General features: G+C 40.8%; 1 protein-coding gene and 1 non-coding gene across 5 annotated transcripts in view; one reads left to right on the plus strand and one right to left on the minus strand.

The window, feature by feature from the left end:
• CPQ (carboxypeptidase Q) overlaps positions 1–18,004 on the minus strand; it is a 566,361-nt gene that overhangs the window by 344,992 nt on the left and 203,365 nt on the right. The gene's annotated exons all lie outside the window — the stretch shown is intronic.
• TRNAC-ACA (transfer RNA cysteine (anticodon ACA)) lies at positions 9,126–9,197 on the plus strand. The gene has a single exon. It is a non-coding gene; the product is annotated as a tRNA-Cys (tRNA).

Genomic DNA, 18,004 nt, shown 5'->3' on the forward strand with positions numbered 1-18,004 from the left:
GCTGTGCCTGACTGTGTGAGTCCATGGGTGGACTGTCCATGTTTAGTGACAACCAAAGCCAGGGGAGCAGTTAATTTACAAGGCCTGTCCTGGCAGAGACCCATGGGTCTAGGCACTGCTGACTTACATGAGAAAGGAGAGGCCTGGCCACTTTCGTTAGCTGTCCACTTGCACAGATAACAAAACAGGTGCCTAAGGCACGCTAGGAACCAAGGGTGGCTTCCAGGCATGACCAGCCTATTTGTATTTCCTAGGGACAGATTATCTGCTTGACACTATACACAGAATATAAGACCTAGACCTTACTTCCGTGGAAATTACCATCTAGTGAACACATGGAGAACAAGAGATAAACTATTTATCATTTTCTCAACTCAGTGACAGAGGATGAGATGGCTGGATGGCATCATCAATGACTCAATGGACATGAGTCTGAGCAAATTCTGGGAGACAGTGAAGGCCAGGAAGCCAGGTGTGCTTCAGTTCATGGGGTCACACACAGTCAAACATGACTTAGCAACTGAACAGCAAGAACAAGAACAACATAGCACTTATCAGAATCTGAAACAACTGGTTTCACATGTTTGTTGTCTATTGCCTCCACCAGAATGCAGACTACAGAAATGCAGAACTTTCTTGTTCTCTATACTTCAGCTTTAGGACAGGCCTGGTTCATACAAAATACTCCATCGATAATTGATTCACACACACATTCAAGCCACGTCGCTGTCCTAGATGCTGAGGGTAAGCAATTCCTTAGCACCTGATGATATAAGCAAGGTTGCTTCTCTCACTGTACCTGTAGCCTGGCAGGAGGAGACAAACAGGAAAATATACAAATGAATAAGCAAGATAACTTCAAATCAAGACAAATGCCACTTAGAAAATAAAACCTAGCATTCACCTTTCAATCTTTTATTTTCTTCACCTCCTGCATCCAATCCATCAGCAAGTCCTGAAGACTCTGCTTCCTCAACAGCCAAATCTGACCACAGCTGGCCATCCCCACTGCCATGAGCACAATCCAGGTATCACAATACCCCTAGAAACAGCCTCCTAAATGTGTGGGCTTCTTTCTTCCATTCCTTTTCCCTACAATCTGTGTGTCCCACCCTGAGGTCAGTCATTTCCTAAAGCACAGATTGTACTGAAAGTGAAAGTTGCTCGGTCATGTCCAACTCTTAGGAACCCCATGGACTATACAGTCCATGGAATTCTCCAGGCCAGAACACTGGAGTGGGTAGCCTTTTCCTTCTCTGGGGATCTTCACAACCCAGGGATCGAACCCAGGTCTCCCACATTGCAGGTGGGTTCTTTACCAGCTGAACCACAAGGGAAGCCTAGATTGTACTGCTCTTCCACTAAAAACCCATTTCCATTAGAGTAAAATGTAAGCTCCAAACCAAGGCTTATACGACCCCTTTTATGAAGACGTAGCCCTGCTGATCTCTCTGCAGCTACTTTCTACCTCTCTCCCACTTGCTCCCGCTGTTCTAGGCACATCAGCTTCTGTTAGGTACCTAGAACACGTCAAATGATTCTCCCTGTTGTGCTATCTAGCTAACTGTTACCTCCGACCAAGAGTCTCTTCCTCCAGGTCTCTGAATGGACAGCTTCTTGTCATCACTCAAATACAAGATGAATGTGATCTTATAGAAACGTCTTCCCTGACCAGCGGAGCTACTGTAACCACCACTGTGGCCAAGTCTACACTCTACTGCATTCATCTATTGTATTTGTTATTGCATTTAATACTATCAGAAATTACATTCTTCATTCGTTCCTTTGTTTCCATTTGGGTCCATTAGTGGGTAAGATGCACAAGGGTGGGGACCTTGTCTCTTAACTACAGTCATTGTTGAATTCCCAATGCCTTTCATGGGATAGGCTCTCAATAAACTTTTGTGAATGAATAAATGAGAGTAGCTACAAGGACTACTTTAGGCAGTGTCTAGGGACAGCCCCCTGAGGAAGCAGTATATGAATTGAGGCTGCAATGGGAAAAAAAAAAAAAAAAAGATAGAATGAATGAATTACATAATTTAGAAGCTTATTTATTTCCCAGAACCAAGAATTCTCCTATCAGGACTGAATTTACCATCTTTGCCTTGGATCCTCGGGCTCATGACATGATGCCATCAGTTCCCTTTTCTCAGCATTCACTTGTTGTCTAGAGATAGGAAGACATCTTAATGTAACTGATGGGAAATGGCTGAGGTGGTTAATTTTATGTGTTAACTTGCCTGAACCACAAAGTACCAGATATTTGATCAAACATTATTCTGGGTATTTTTGTGAGGGTGTTTCTGGATCAGATTAATATGAAGGGGTCCCACCCAATCAGTTGAAGGTCTGAATGAGATAAAATGATGGCTTTCTGCAAGTGATAGAGAATTCTTCCTACCTGATTGCCTTCAAACTGAGACATCAGTTTTCTCCTGCCTTCATCTCAGACTGAAACAATGGCTCCTCCTGTGTCTCAGGCCTGCAGTGTCTGTATTACTGGCCCTCCTGGTTCTCGGCCCCTCGGATGTGGACTGGGATTACGCCATCAGCAACCTTAGATCTCCAGCTTGCAGGTCTTGGGACTTATCAGCCTCCATAACTGTGTGAGCCAATTTCTTATACTAAATAAAGGTTAGTTCCCCTAATCTGTTACTTCCAAAAAAGAGTCACAATATAATTTTCTGGGTGACTCAATGTTATCCTTATGAATTTCTATCATTATGGGTATGGAAATCCAACTTTGTGGCTACACTTTAGTTTTGGTCTCTTCTCTTAGTGTCAAAAATATCCTCTAGCAGCCCTACATCTGCTAATCTGGCATGTCCTTAAAACCCAGAAATCTACATTTGTCAAAAATAAAGTTTCAAGAATAGCTAACACAATATTAAAGAAGAACAAAGTTGAAAGACTGACACTACTCAATTTCAAGACTTACTGCAAAGTTACAGTAATCAAACACTGTGGTGTTAGTGGAAGAACAGACAAATAGACCCATGGAATAAATCAGAAGCCCAGAAACAGTCTCATAAATATAGGTAAGTGATCTTTGACACAGAAGCAATAGCAACACAATGGAACGGATAGTCTCCTCAACAAAACGAGCTAGAACACATCCACATGCAAAAAACAAATAAAAAGCATCTAGACACACATCTTATGCCCGTCACAAAAGTGAGCTCAAAACGGCTCTTAAACATAAAGTGCAAACTTCTAAAAGTCCTAGAAGATAACACAGGAGAAAACCTACACGACTTTGGTTAGACTGATGTTTTCTAGATACAACATCAAAGATGTGATACATGAAAGAAATAACTGATAAGCTTGACTACATTAAAATGAAACATCCTGTTCTATGAAAGATAATACTAAGAGAATTAGAAGATAAGACATAGATTGGGAAAAAAAGACATCTGATGAAGGATTGTTATCCAAAACATACAAAGAATTCCTAACACTCAACAATTAAAAGAAACAAACAACTCAATTTAAAAATGAACCAAAGACCTTAACAGACACCTCAGATATACAGATAGGATATAAATATATGAAAAGATTCTACTCATCATGTGTCATCTGGGAAATGCAAATTAAAACAATGAGATACCACTATAAGCCTATTTGTTATTGTTTAGTCGCTAAGTCATGTCCGACTCTTTTGTAACCCTATGGACTATAGCCCATCTAGCTCCTTCTATCCTTGGGATTTCCCAGGCAAGAATACTGGGATGGGTTGCCATTTCCTTCTCTGGGGATCTTCCTGACCCAGGGATCGAACTTGCATTGACAGGTGGATGCTTTACCACTGAGCCATCAGGAAGCCCAGTATAAGCCTATTAGAAAGGCTAAAATCTAAAATACTGACCACACCACATCTGGCAAGGATGTGGAACAACAAGAACCTTCATTCACTGCTGGGGGAAATGCAAAAATGATTCAAACAGAAATGGCAACCCACTCCAATATTCTTGCCTGGAAGATTCCATGGACAGAGGAGCCTGGCAGGCTACAGTCCATGGGGCCACAAAGAGCTGGACACAACTGACCAACTTCATTTTCTTTCTTTCTTTACAAAACTAAATATACTCTTAATACACAATCCACAAATCACACTCCTAGGTATTTACCCAAAAAAGTTAAAAATATATATTCATACAGAAACTTGCACACAAATGTTTATAGCAGCTTTATTCATAACTGCCCAAACTTGGAAACAACCAAGATCTCTGTCAATAGGTGAATGGATAAACAAACTGTGAAACATTCAGACAATGAAATAATATTTAGCACTAAAAAGGGATAAGCTACTGAGCCATGAAAAGACATGGGGAAAACTTAAGTGCATATTATTAAAGAAGCCAGTCTGAAAGTGCTATATGCTGTATGATTCCAACGATAAGACATTCTGGAAGAGGCAAAACTATGGAGATACTAAAAAGATCATGGTTGCCAGAGGCAAGGGCAAAGAGAGATGAACAGGCAGAGCACAGAGGATTTATACAGCAATGAAGATATTCTGTATACTACTCTAATGATGGATATCTGTCACTATGCATTTGTTCAAACCCATAGGATGTACAATATCAAGAGTGAACCCTAGGGAATTCCCTGATGGTCCAGTGGTTGAGAATCCACCTTCCAGTGCAGGGGACATGGGTTCAATCTCTGCTTGGGGAACTAAGATCCCAACACGCCACAGGGCAAGTAAGCCCATGCTCCACAACAAGAGAAGCCCTTGCACTGCCACTGGAGAGAAGCCCCCCGCCCCTCCCCCCCCAACTCCGCCACAACAAAGACAGGACAGCCAAAAAGAAAGGAGGGAACCCTAAGGAAAACTCTGGACTTTGGGTAATAATGATGTGTCACTGTAGGCTAATCCTGGGCAAACAATTTCGCCATTCTGGGGAGTGATGTTGTTTGTAGGGTGGGTTATGTATGTATGGGGGCAGTAAGTACATGTGAAATCTCTGTATCCCCCTCTCAGTCTTGTTGTAAACCTAAAACTCCTCTTGAAAAATAGTCTTCAATAATACTCATGTGCTAAAGTCCCAAGAGTTCTTGGAGAGAAGAGCAGAAGTACAACATGCTATCTTGCCACGTGGGGATTGTAACAGCTAGATAAGGCTGCTCAGACGTCTTTTTCTCTGATTCCCATTTTAAGTTACTAATGAAACTCCAACCTCCAAGTAAATATGCCATTGCCATCAATTGGCTTTGCCCAACTGTGCAGTTCCTAATACCAAGCACACGTATCCTGGGTTGTCTACACTATTTGGTACTTCATTTCTTTGCTCACAATAATCCTTTTCTATGAATAAATTTCATCACTGAATTAGCAACAACATCAAACCTCCAAAACATGTAAATCCAGAGCCAAAGCTTACAGGCTGGAAAAGATAAAGGTTCTCATGTGAACCAAGTATTGACCAAAAAAATATTGATGCCCAGCATTAAAAACACCTGCTTTGTTTGTGTACTTGGAACATAAATTTGTGTTGTTCTCTCAGAAGGCCCCCTAAGTGACCAGTAACAGCACAGTGCAAGGTTGAGGGGAGGAATTCCACTGCAAACATAAGCAAACAGGAAATGTCACATGAATTACCAGTGTTCAGAGGAGAAATTCCACCTGTGTCTACAAAGGCTGATCTCTCTCTTCCTGTTCTCAGGGTATGTTAAGAATTTAATGATTCATAGATTACAGCCTGTCATGGTGCCCTGGCCTTGAATTTTAGGAGGTTTTACATGGACCAAAAAAAAGAATCTTACCTTCCACTAAATAACTTCCAATGACAATTATGTCTGTAGGTTCCCTGTCTGGCAAGAGAGAGTCGTCCTCCACCCCCTTCCCCCCAAAAAGATCAGTCCAACTGGGAGGCAAATGGGGAAGAATATTTAAGAGTAGTAGTGTTAGTCGCTCGGTCGTGTCCAGCTCTTTGCAATCCCATGGGCTGTAGCCTGCTAGGCTCCTCTGTCCATGGGATTCTCCAGGCAAGAATACTGGGGTGGACTGCCATTCCCTTCTCCAGAGGATCTTCTTGTCCCAGGGATCAAACCTGGGTCTCCTGCATTGCAGGCAGATTCTATACTGTCTGAGCTATACGGAAGAGCCTATATTAAGACGTGTCAAATGTAGCCAAGGTGGGTGATTGTCCAAAATGTCAAAGTTTTTTCAGCTTGGATAATAGGCCTGTTTATTAAACAACTAGCAGGGCTCACAACTGAGGCTTCTTCAAATATGTGCCCAAAGGGTTCTGCAGAGCACCAGCAGTAATAAGCACGTACAAGGGGAGGGAGGTGTAGACTTGCTAGGCTGAGTCACTATCACGTCTTTTTCTTCGCAACTTCCAAGGAGAACTGCATTTGTATTTCAAAGTTTCCATTTGGGTCAGCCGTGAACAAATAAGAATAGGGGAGGGAGAGATAGACAGGCCACCTGGAACGTGAGCTGGGAGCCTGATAAGGGTTTCTCCTGTTGAGCCATCTGGTGTGTCCTGGCACTTGTCATCCAAATTATTGTTCTCCTCAACAAATTTAGCTTCCCCCAGACAGTTCAGCTTAAATGAGCTCATACTGTCTATCTGACACTTGTCAAAAGAAGAGTGAAAGATTTCTCTAAGCCCTGATTGAAGGAGAGAGGGAGGTAGAGAGAGAGAGTAAGCAAGTCAGCAGGAGCGAGAAGAGGGCAAGGAAATGGGATTCGAGCAGAGCAGGAGAGCAGAAAAGGAGCTCTTCCTTGAAGAGCCAGAGCATTTTTATCTTCACCTATAAATCTCATGCCAGAAGGTAGGAAAAGAAGAAAAAGGGCCACTTCCAATCGTATTTGTTAAGGCAAATATGATGAAACACACAAGATAGGAAGCAGTACAAGCCACCATCACACTCACCCAGTGTCATTTTCCTTTTGGGGTCTGATTGTTGTGTGGTGTTTTGTTTTTAGTTAAGAAAGGAAGAGATGGCAGCGGAGAAATCTGATCTGCTTGGGACAGCATGGCCAATGCTCTTTTCCATCCCAGCTGAACAGGATTCAGTAACAGGCAAGGGCAAGTGGAGGAGTGATTCATCACCTAACTCTTGATTTTGAGCTTTGCATATCTACAGATCTGGTTTTTTTCCTCCTCCCCAGGTCTTGGGGAGCTGCCAATATGTGCAAAAGGGATGATGGTAATGGACTGAAGCTGCCACAGGGCAAAGCTCTGGAAGCGAAGATATAACCAGTTGCCAGGAGGGTACAGCTTGTGCCTCTGCCTTTTAGTCTGACAGGTAACAGGGAATCTCATTTAGGAGCCACAAGAAGGTACTAAATAAAGAGAAGTAGGAGAGGTGAAAGGAAGAGCCTCACAGAAATACAATCAAAGATGTCTTTCAAAACCTACCTTCCAAAGGAAAAGGGCCCAGGACTGCAAAAGCCTCTTCACTATTGTTAATGCTGGTGTTCATACATCTGTTGGCAATTTTCCTTCTTTCATTCTCTTGACCCGATCTTCTCAACTGGAACATATCACTTGATCTCTTTTCCACTTTTACCAAAGTGATTTTACAAAACTCTTATCAATACATTACTTCCTCTATTTCCAGTTTAGTTACATCAACACTGTCAGTTCTTAAGCTTGCAAACAGATGATCAAAGAAATTTTCTTCAAAATGTCCTAGCATACAATCTTGACCAAGTTACTCAAATGTAAAATGAGTCTAAAGTCCCCTGCAACCCAAGGGTTCAGCTGAGATTTAATATAAAGTATTCAATGCTTAAAAGCTGTTGAATATACGTTAGCTCATTTCCTTTCCCCACTTTGAATTAACAGATTCCTAGAACTTATAGTAGAAAAACCCACATCAGTAATAAGCAGTATTTGGACATACATTCATGAACTAAAGTTTTTTCTTAGAGGAATAAATCCATACACCCGTGGTGGATTCATATCAATGTATAGCAAAACCAATACAGTATTGTGAAGTAAAATAAAGTAAAAAAAAAAAAAATCAGTATACTTTCACAATGCCTATTTGGGCTATTTATGAGCCTCAGAGTCCCCTGTAACAATTATTCCAAAGGAGCAGTATTTTAAATTCACTGTGGTGTTATGGATACAGCTGGTGCTAAGCAACATAAGGCATGTAAGCAATGAAGATCTATTTCACAGCTTCTTTCCTTAGCAAGAGAACAGATGAGATTTTGTCAGCCTCACCTCCCTGGAGATTAAAAACCAAACCCCAGAGGAAGACCAGGTAGCTGACATATAGACTCTTCCCCTGCGGAGGGAAGAAAACACCAAGTCCGTGGAAAGCTTACTTCTTCGCCAGGTGAGTTCCCATTTTCTGTGAGAGTGTTCCTGATATAGAGCACTCTGCTGAAAGTCCTATCAAAATGAGCAAGGCAACCCTATTAGGTGGCATTTCAGAAGCACATTGTGCATGCTAACTCTTAAAAATATCCATTGGGGTGGGGGGAGGAATCCCACAGAGATTAAATCAGTGTATGTCTAAGTTAATTGACTCAATCCAGGGAGGCTGCGGATAGCTGATAGAGATCTACCCATGGAGACATGAGAGAAAAGAAATGTGATCAGGAGCTAAAAGACACGTTGTCCCTGTTCTACCATGGCTGAATTACCTTCAGCCCCAAGGTCACTACTGCTCATCTCTAAAAGGAAGGGGTGACCTTCAGCCCCAAGGTCACTACTGCTCATCTCTAAAAGGAAGGGGTGACCTTCAGCCCCAAGGTCACTACTGCTCATCTCTAAAAGGAAGGGGTGACCCTCAGCCCCAAGGTCACTACTGCCCATCTCTAAAAGGAAGGGGTGACCTTCAGCCCCAAGGTCACTACTCCTCAACTCTAAAATGAAGGGGTGGAGTAGACATTCTCTCAGGGCTCATCCGGCTCTACCATTTTGAAATCTAGGTCCTAAAAGGGAAATGGAGTAGAAATAGGAAGAAGCTGCTTATAAAGAATTGCAAGTGCCAAACCACCAAAAACTGAAAAGACCACTAAAACACATACAGAAATGAGGAGGAGGAGGAGGAGGAGGAAGGTGAGCATGGTGGCACCGGCTCCATCTGTGGAGGCCTCACTAGAAGCCCAGCTCAGGAACATGCACTTCACAGTATTAACTCTCCTAAAGACTTCCCTGGTGGCTCAGATGGTAAAGCATCTGCCTACAATGCGGGAGACCCAGGTTCAATCCCTGGGTTGGGAAGATCCTCTGGAGAAGGAAATGGCAACCCACTCCAGTACTCTTGCCTGGAAAATCTCATGGACAGAGGAGCATTGTAGGCTACAGTCCATGGGGTCGCAAAGAGTCGGACACGACTGAGCGACTTCACTAATACACTCTGACTCTATTTCTGTCATACCTCCCATCATGTTAGACAATATCAGAATGAATCTAGACATTCTGAGGAAGTTGACTGGGGATGCATTTACAGGATTCACAGTCATAATCTCCACCTGGTATGAGAGAGGCTCCCAGGGCTAGTGGCGTCATAATACAAAGGGCGGGGCCAGAGGTCACATGGTGCTGAGAACGGCTCCTGCAACACCTGGCGATGAAAGTAAGGAGTGAGTGGTAGAGGTTCAGAAGCTGGTCACTCAAAATTCCTTCCAGTTATCAGGTGTGCAAAACTGCAACTGAAGGATTCCATTCCTATGGGCACCTACTTAACATGGAAAGAACTTGTCAAGAACAGATGGAATTCAGGGTATGCTATTATGAAGACACCTCCTAATTTTATGTTTTAATTTTCTTTTTTGAGCAAGTCATGCAAAATGCAATTTGTCAGAAACCCTGTGTTCATAGGGCACAAGCCTACGGTTGTACTGCAAACAGTGAGTGCGTTGATGTATGAAGTCACATGTTTTATTTGAGTCAACAGATCAAATCACATGTTAGCATATATAATATATCTGTTCTGACCAGTCTGGCAATAAATACCAGAAAAAAAGACATAGAAAAGCCATGTTTTACTGGGAGAAAGAGATGTGCTTTAAGTATTCATGATTAATAGTCTCTTAGATTATTTAATAATACAAATAATGAATGATAAATCACCTTAGAAAAACACTGACATTTCTTGATCTGACACAAAATAGTGACAAATATAAAGGTAACAGAAAGTCATAATATGTATCCAAAGACTGCTGTCAATTCATTGTCACTGTACTCAAGAGCATCTGTAATGTCCTTAAGCTCATATGTGAAAATAACTTGATAGCAACTTTCTGAAATCTGACAGCCTTAAAAATGCATATGATATTGCAAACAAAAATCTGTCAGGCTGAAATAAACTTCCCCAAACTATCACTAATAAAATCTAAATTTCAACCATGGTAAAGGAAAATCTGAATTTTCTTTTTATTCTCTCTGTAGAAAATATAAAGACCAATCAGACTATGCAAGAAAAAAACACAGGAAAAATATAGACACTTGACAAGATACTTATCTAAAAAAAATAGAATTTTTAAAAAATTTTTGTAATATTTATAGTATTTGGCAGATTTCTTAAATTTGTAACTTTTGACAATTTGCTATTCTAACTAAGTAAATATTGATTTTATATCTAAATTTTTTTGCGATTTTGTGTTCTTTTCCTTAAAGAGACCCTCAAATTATATAAGTGCCTAGCCCTACAAAACTTGGGTCCTTCCTGGCCTGGAATATAAAAGACACCTGATGAATGTTTATTGAATGAATCAAGTTGGTAAATGTCAAAAATTATTTTCTCCTAGATGTCAAATATTTAATTTTTAGAGGAGCAACCAGTGTGGAAACAGACGTTCATTGAGCTATTAAACTAATACCCACTGACTCACTGGCCAAAGTTGGTCACCCCTTCGCAAGCACTGATGACGTGGGGAAGATGCGGTGGGTGGATAACTTCCAGTTTTCTGCAGCCCACCACAGACACTAGGTAAACTCCTCCCAAACAGGCGTCCACGCAGGCCTCTGCAAACCCACACTGAGACACATTTCTTCTGGAAAGAACTCTTTAGACACACTCCTGAACATCAGCACCACACAGCAAAAAAGTGAAAAGAAAAAGGTTAAAAAAGAAAACAAAACTCTGGAGAAGCAATCTCTGGATCTGCTGCTGCTGCTGCTAAGTCGCTTCAGTCGTGTCCGAGTCTGTGCGACCCCATAGACGGCAGCCCACCAGGCTCCCCCGTCCCTGGGATTCTCCAGGCAAGAACACTGGAGTGGGTTGCCATTTCCTTCTCCAATGCATGAAAGTGAAAAGTGAAAGTGAAGTCGCTCAGTCATGTCTGACTCTTCGCGACCCCGTGGACTGCAGCCCACCAGGCACCTCTGTCCATGGGATTTTCCAGGCAAGAGTACTGGAGTGGGGTACCATTGCTTTCTCCAGACTCTGGATCTGAGATCTTTGCTTATTTTAATAATTAACAGCAATTATGGATGGGGTGAGGATCTTCATTCACATATGGTACACACTGGTAATGATAAACTCTAAAAATATTTCCAGAGTCATTACTCCAGAGTGCATGCTGTTAATGACAAAGTTCAGAGGAAATGGATGGTATTGATTACACCTTGCTAATTAGCTGACTATCTAGGATAGTTTGCGTTCCTTTGGATTAAAAAAAAAAAAGTGAATTCCTGTTAATGTTTCCAATATTCGAGCTTATCATAAAATATTAGCTTTGACACTTAAGGGCTTTGAAATTGTTGATGCTTTATCAACAAGAATGACAGTAATAAATTTTAATACATTCCTTTTAAAAAATCCATGAAGTGATAATCAGAAACAATCAAAAGAGTGAAAGCTCTTCTTTACAAAAAAGTGCCAGTTAAAAAATGTATATAATAGGAATCACTGAATTAGGAACAGATTTGTAACTGGCAATGTAATATCTGATGCAGGCAAGGATCATCAACACATGCTAAATTTTCATTGGATGAAAATTTAATGGAGAATATAAAATTCACAAAGTCTCAAAGCATCTCCCCATAATTACAACGTATTTATTTGTCCTACAAAGGAGAACCTCTCTAATGAAGAAATCCAGAGATACTGCCTTAGACAAGTGATCAAACTTAGCTTCACTATTAAGGAAAACTGTTATTACTCATTTCCTTGTATAATGCAATAGGGGGTACACCACATATCCATTTAGAATTCTTGCCAAAAATATTTAATTTGAATTTAATAATGGGGAAATAACTAACTCCAAACTGAGGGACACTTTGCAAAACAACTGCCCTTATCCTCAAATATGTCAAAGTGATGAAAAGACTAGGGAACAATTCCAGGTTTAAGGAGACGAAAGATACATGACCCCTAAATGTAATGCCATATCCTTGATTGGGTTCTAGAACTTTTTAGAAAGCAGGGACATTAATTATTGAGAGTTGGGGATAACTGGAGATCTGAATATCAATGGAATTTACATTATATAATATTTATACAACTATGTTAATTTCCTAAGTATGACAACAATTCTGCCTTATGTTACAGAAGGTCCTTGTTCTTATGAAGTACATGCTCATATATTTATGATTTAAATGCTCTGTGGCTGTACCTACCTCATTTTAAATTGATTAAAAGGTGAAAGAGAACAAATGTGGTAAAAATTAAATCATGAATGTAGGTGAAGGGTGTATGAGTGGACACAGAAAGCAACTGAAAAACTTGATAAGTTAAAATCCACCAACATTTAAAACTTCTCATCAAAAGGCACTGTTTAACATAAAAACAAAACTATAGGTGAGACACCAGCTGGGAGAAAATATTTGCAAAACATACATCTAATAGCGGACTTTCATCTAGAATATATAGAGAATTCCTATTATGGAACCCGTGGTGGATTCATGTCAATGTATGGCAAAACCAATACAGTACTGTAAAGTAAAATAAAGTAAAAATAAAATTTAAAAAAATAAATAAATAAATAAAAACAACCCAATTATAAAATAGAGAAAAGACTTAAGCAGACTGTTCACAAAGGAAAATTTGGAAATGGCCAACCAACATGTGAATGTGTGTTCAACATCATTAGTCATCAGGAAAATGGCTAAAATTAAACAGACTGAAAACATCATTTTTCAGCGAGAAAATGGAGCAAGCTGAACTCTTACACATGGCAGGTGGCAATACGAAAGATACCATCTCTTCAGGAAAAAGTTCAGCAATTTCTTACAAAGAGTATATGAGTCATCTAATAGTCTTTCAATTTTACCACAGACTGATATTTCCCCAAGGTTGGGGAAAAACATCTGTGATGCTTTAGAACGTGGCTTCAGAAAATAGACATGAGTCAGTATATATCCATTTATAGTTGGTTCTCCATTCGTTTTATCTTAGATAATTTTTTAATAGTAACTGTGAAAAAGTGAAAGTGTTAGTCACATAGTCATGTCTGACTCTTTGCAAACCTATGGACTATAGCCCACCAGGCTCCTCCGTCCATGGGATTCTCCAGGCAAGAATACTGGAGTGGGTTGCCATTCCCTTCTCAGGGGATCTTCCCAACTCAGGGATCACACTCGGGTCTCCCACATTGCAGGCAGATTCTTTATCATCTGAGCCACCAGAGAAGTCCAAAAGACATACTCCCAGGAGCTGGTTCCCCTGGGGATGGATCCCAGGACCTTCTGTGTAAAAAAGCAAATGTGCTAACCACAACTTGAATCAATAAACAGTTCTTGAGTAACTGTCATGTGTACTGAGAGTATAATGATATACAAGAAAGATGCAGTCCTGTCCTTGTGGAATGTATATTCTCATGGAGAAACACATACTGAACAAGTAGAGAGAGAGAGATAGAGAGCAGTTAGTTACCAAGATCGGGGGTCTGATCCCTGGTACTGATAAGAGTCGCTTCATCTGTGGTCTGGCCACTGATCGGTCTGAGTCACTGTATCTTTGGCACTATAACGGTGTGGAGCACTGAAAGTGAGGTCAAAGGGGGTAAAAAGAGAACAGAGTTTTAAGCCAAAGAGTGAGGGAGACTACAAGAGTGGGCTCCTGAAATCAAGAGATACACAGAACCAAGGTCTTTGGTGCCCACACCGAGGAGAGTTCTGGAGCTGCTACTTTTTAAAGTGTTTCAGTTCATGTCAACCCACCTGCTTAGTGCTGTCATTATCCAAGGAAGACAGTGATGATGACAACAACCATGAGAAAGATAAGATGTCAGTCACAAAATTCACTGATTGCTTCTCATGTGCCAGGGTCTCTACACTGAACGCTTATCCCATACAGTTCTCTCAACAACGCTATGAGATAGAGTATTCTCGCCATGTTACAGATGAGCAAAGAGGTTCTCACATTGAACCATGTATGTAAATGCACACAACCTCGAAGTGGCTAAACCTGCCTTTGAATCTAGGTCTGTCTGACTCAAAATCCCACACTCTATATTGTTACTTTGTTCATCTCCAACCCTCGTGGTGGGCTTCTCTGGTGGCACGAGCGGCAAAGAATCCATCTACGGAACCCATCAATGCAGGAGACATAAGAGATGTGGGTTCCATCCCTGGGTCGGGAAGATCCCCTGGAGGAGGGGATGGCAACCCACTCCAGTATTCTTGCCTGGGAAATCCCATGGACAGAGGAGCCTGGAGGGACATATAGTTCAGCAGGTTGCAAAAAGTCAGACATGACTGAAGTGACTTAACACACACACACAGTCCTCCTGGTAGTACCTTCTGAGGGGTACTTTCTCCACGGGGCTAGAGATGCCGAAGGGTCCTTTGGACTCAAGAGGACTTTTGGAACGGTCTTCAGCTTTGATGTGAGAAAGGGAACAGAAGCGCAGGCAATAGTAAAAAGCAGACTTGAGGCTACTGGGGATTATTTCGGTTCATATGCTACACTAGACATTTTTCAAAGGGCACTGTATAAGCAAACAACATTGTCATAATCCTGAAACCTGAATTCAAAATGCATTAATTTCTTTTTACCACTAGGGATTCAGAGAAACATGCCATAGTGATATGGTTCTTAAGCTTATGCTTTCTGTAATCAGAAAGCTGGAAAATAGAAGATGAACATTTACAAATATTTTAAAATTATGAATGCAAAATATCAGCCAAGAATAAATCTTTATATCAAGGTTACAAGCAGATGAAAAATGACAGTCTGTACTGGGAATGCAAACAGACCATTAATTATAGCAGCCTCACAAAGCACCCAAGTAACAGCAGTTTGCAATTCTTTACCAAAATTTACATAACTGTATAGTCTCCTTTCAGATTCTAGAGATTCTATGTTTGATAAGTAGCAACTCAGGTTAGTTACCTCATCTCTATTATTATTCCACTTTTATGAATATGAAATGGTGACATCTTGAATTTACATGTCAGCAAACCTAATAGGCTCCCTCTAACACTTTTTATTCATTCATTCCAGCAATACTGTGTGCCAGGCATTGTGCCCAGCCCCAGAGACACTGAGATGAATAAGACACGGAGTATGTCCCCAAGAGAACTTCCAATCCAGAAAGAGAAGCAGATTAGTAAACACACAACCCTAACAGAGTTGGAACAAACTAAACAGATGGAGATCAAAATGGCAATACAATGTTAGGCATCTCCCGATCAGATAGCAGCAATCACAACAGCGATATTGAGTAAGTTAAGTTCTCCTTTCTCTCTTCTCTCCTTCTTTCCTACCTGTCTTCCTTCCTTCCTTCTCTTCTCTTTCTTCTTCCTTCCCTCCCTCTCTCCATGTTTCCCTCCCTTCCTTTTTTATTCAGTGAGTATATCCATTTATTACTTAGCAAAATTATATAATAATAGTACATTACATGTATGCAAAACTTACTTTGTGTCAGGCAATTATAGAATTTCACTTAAACCTCACAAAATGCTCAGAAGAAGGTACAATTTTCCCCATTATACAGATGAAACTGAGGTTCAGAGAGTTACCCAGGATGCCAAGGTCACACCCTGTCAAGAGACTGAATAAAGACCCAGACCCACTGTGACTCCAGAACTGGGGCTGGAGTCCTCTAGAGAGCACATCGTCTGAGTCTACCCACTACCAGATAATATGCCTGCCTGTCACACTACCCGAAGCAGTAATAAGAACTCAGTGATGAAAGGACATTTTGGAATTTCTAACAAAGGCTTTCTAAACAAAAGATCTGCCTTTCAAAAATCAGAGAGACATGAAAAAAAAAGGATGATGAGAAGAAAAAATGCAGTGTTCAGTGTGGGTTTCCCCCTCGGGAGCACTGCGGCCTCCACCTGCATAAACGATGAGGACTGGCATTCTGCTTGATTACCATGCATCTCTTAGGGGCCTCAGAGCGAACGAGCAAACACAAAGGCAGGAAGAAAAAGCGCCTACTAATCGAGCTTGGTCCAGTTGCACCATATGAGTCATGGTGATACTCTCTTTATTTTGTAATCACCAGTGGCACATATGCCCCCTAGGCTGCAAAAACACTTCAAAACAACTTAAATCAAGCTTGATAGCTAATTATGCTAAGGTCATGCCAAAGAAGCAAACCACCAGGACATCAAAAACCCAAGACAGTCTAAGTATAAAGTAGCAGCATTAATTTTTCTCCCATTAAAAAACAAAGGGAGGAAGACAAGCTTTTTTTACTCTCTTGAGAATACACGGGCTTTTAATAATCATCCGAAATAGACCTCTTAAGACATTTCACCTCTGCTATGAATGTTTGAAACTGGTCCTCTGATTACAAAAATGTTCATGTTAAATCTCATCAAGATGCTTTCTTAAGATGAAGAATGTTTTATAAATTGTAATGGTTTTAATCAGAACCCTCTTTGAAGCTATTAAATGCTACAATGTAGCCCGACCATTGCTTCAATTATGCCACTTATCGACTCTGTATTAATTAAGTATCATTATAGGCACTGATTTATATACTTCCTCACAGCTCTCTTGCCAGATGGTCCAACGTTCTCCCTCTCTGACACTCCATAAACATCACCTGGATTCACTCATATTTCTCTCCAGTTGAATGTTTAATCAGCTCTTAGTCATCTTCAAATTGGATTGCTTCTGTTCCTCCTCTTCACTATACTCTATCAATACAGTACACAAATGCCAAGTGATATAAAACATAAACCAGTGGTAGTTACAAAGCCAAGTTCTATCATCAGCTCATTCCCACCTCAATGAATTCTTCCCCAGTATGATGACGCACTTCTCACAATAAAGAGAAAGCAGAGCCTTTTTGCTTCCTTAGCTGATTAAAACTTATAGTCTGTGTTCAATTATCTGGGGTAATGGAGAAAATAACTAGGAAAAAAATGTATATTTGGCAATGGGAGTACAATAGACAATTTGGCCTCAGTAGAGTTTCTTTCTCAATTATATTTTGCTTGGTGTAATATAAAAATTATTTTGCATTCTTGAGCTCACACATTGAGAGAGCAGGAGGCAGAAGTCCCAAGGTGTACTGCACTGCAAGGAAGCCAGCCTAGAATTTTAAACTGCCTTGGGTGATCCAAAAAGTAGATAATAGAGAAATGGAAATGCTTAACTGTTTTTCTTACAAAATATGAAAACCAGATTAATGAGACAATCTCACAGCCGCCTCAAGTTCAAAAGATCTAGAAACCCAATTGACTCTGTTGCCTCTCTATGGGCTCCCCTTCCTGACCCCCCGAGTCTCTCATCATTCTTCAGTCCCCAAGCTGGGCAAAGGGAAATGGAAACTGAGGCAGACCGGGGAAGACACAAGCCATCAACCAAAAGGACTTGGTGCTAACCCACGAGGCTGCAGTTTACCTTACAGAAATACAAGACGTCACCTGCACAAACCCCTATTTTTACACAAAGCTCATGACTTTAAAATATTGGGCTGGACTGAATGCAGATTCAACCCTTGGTTTTCAATCCTTGACTTAATGTTGACGTTGACTCCTCGTCTTTCCTCCCTTCAAATGCAACCTGTCCTTAAGTTTTGATATTTTTTTCATTACCCTTCTGTATGATCAGGCCACTCAAGATGGCTGTTCTCTTGCACTCTGTACATCCCCTGCTCAACCAGTCCCTGCTTCATCAACAT

This window comes from Capricornis sumatraensis, chromosome 11, assembly GCF_032405125.1.
Source record: "Capricornis sumatraensis isolate serow.1 chromosome 11, serow.2, whole genome shotgun sequence".
NCBI classification, from domain to species: domain Eukaryota; kingdom Metazoa; phylum Chordata; class Mammalia; order Artiodactyla; family Bovidae; genus Capricornis; species Capricornis sumatraensis.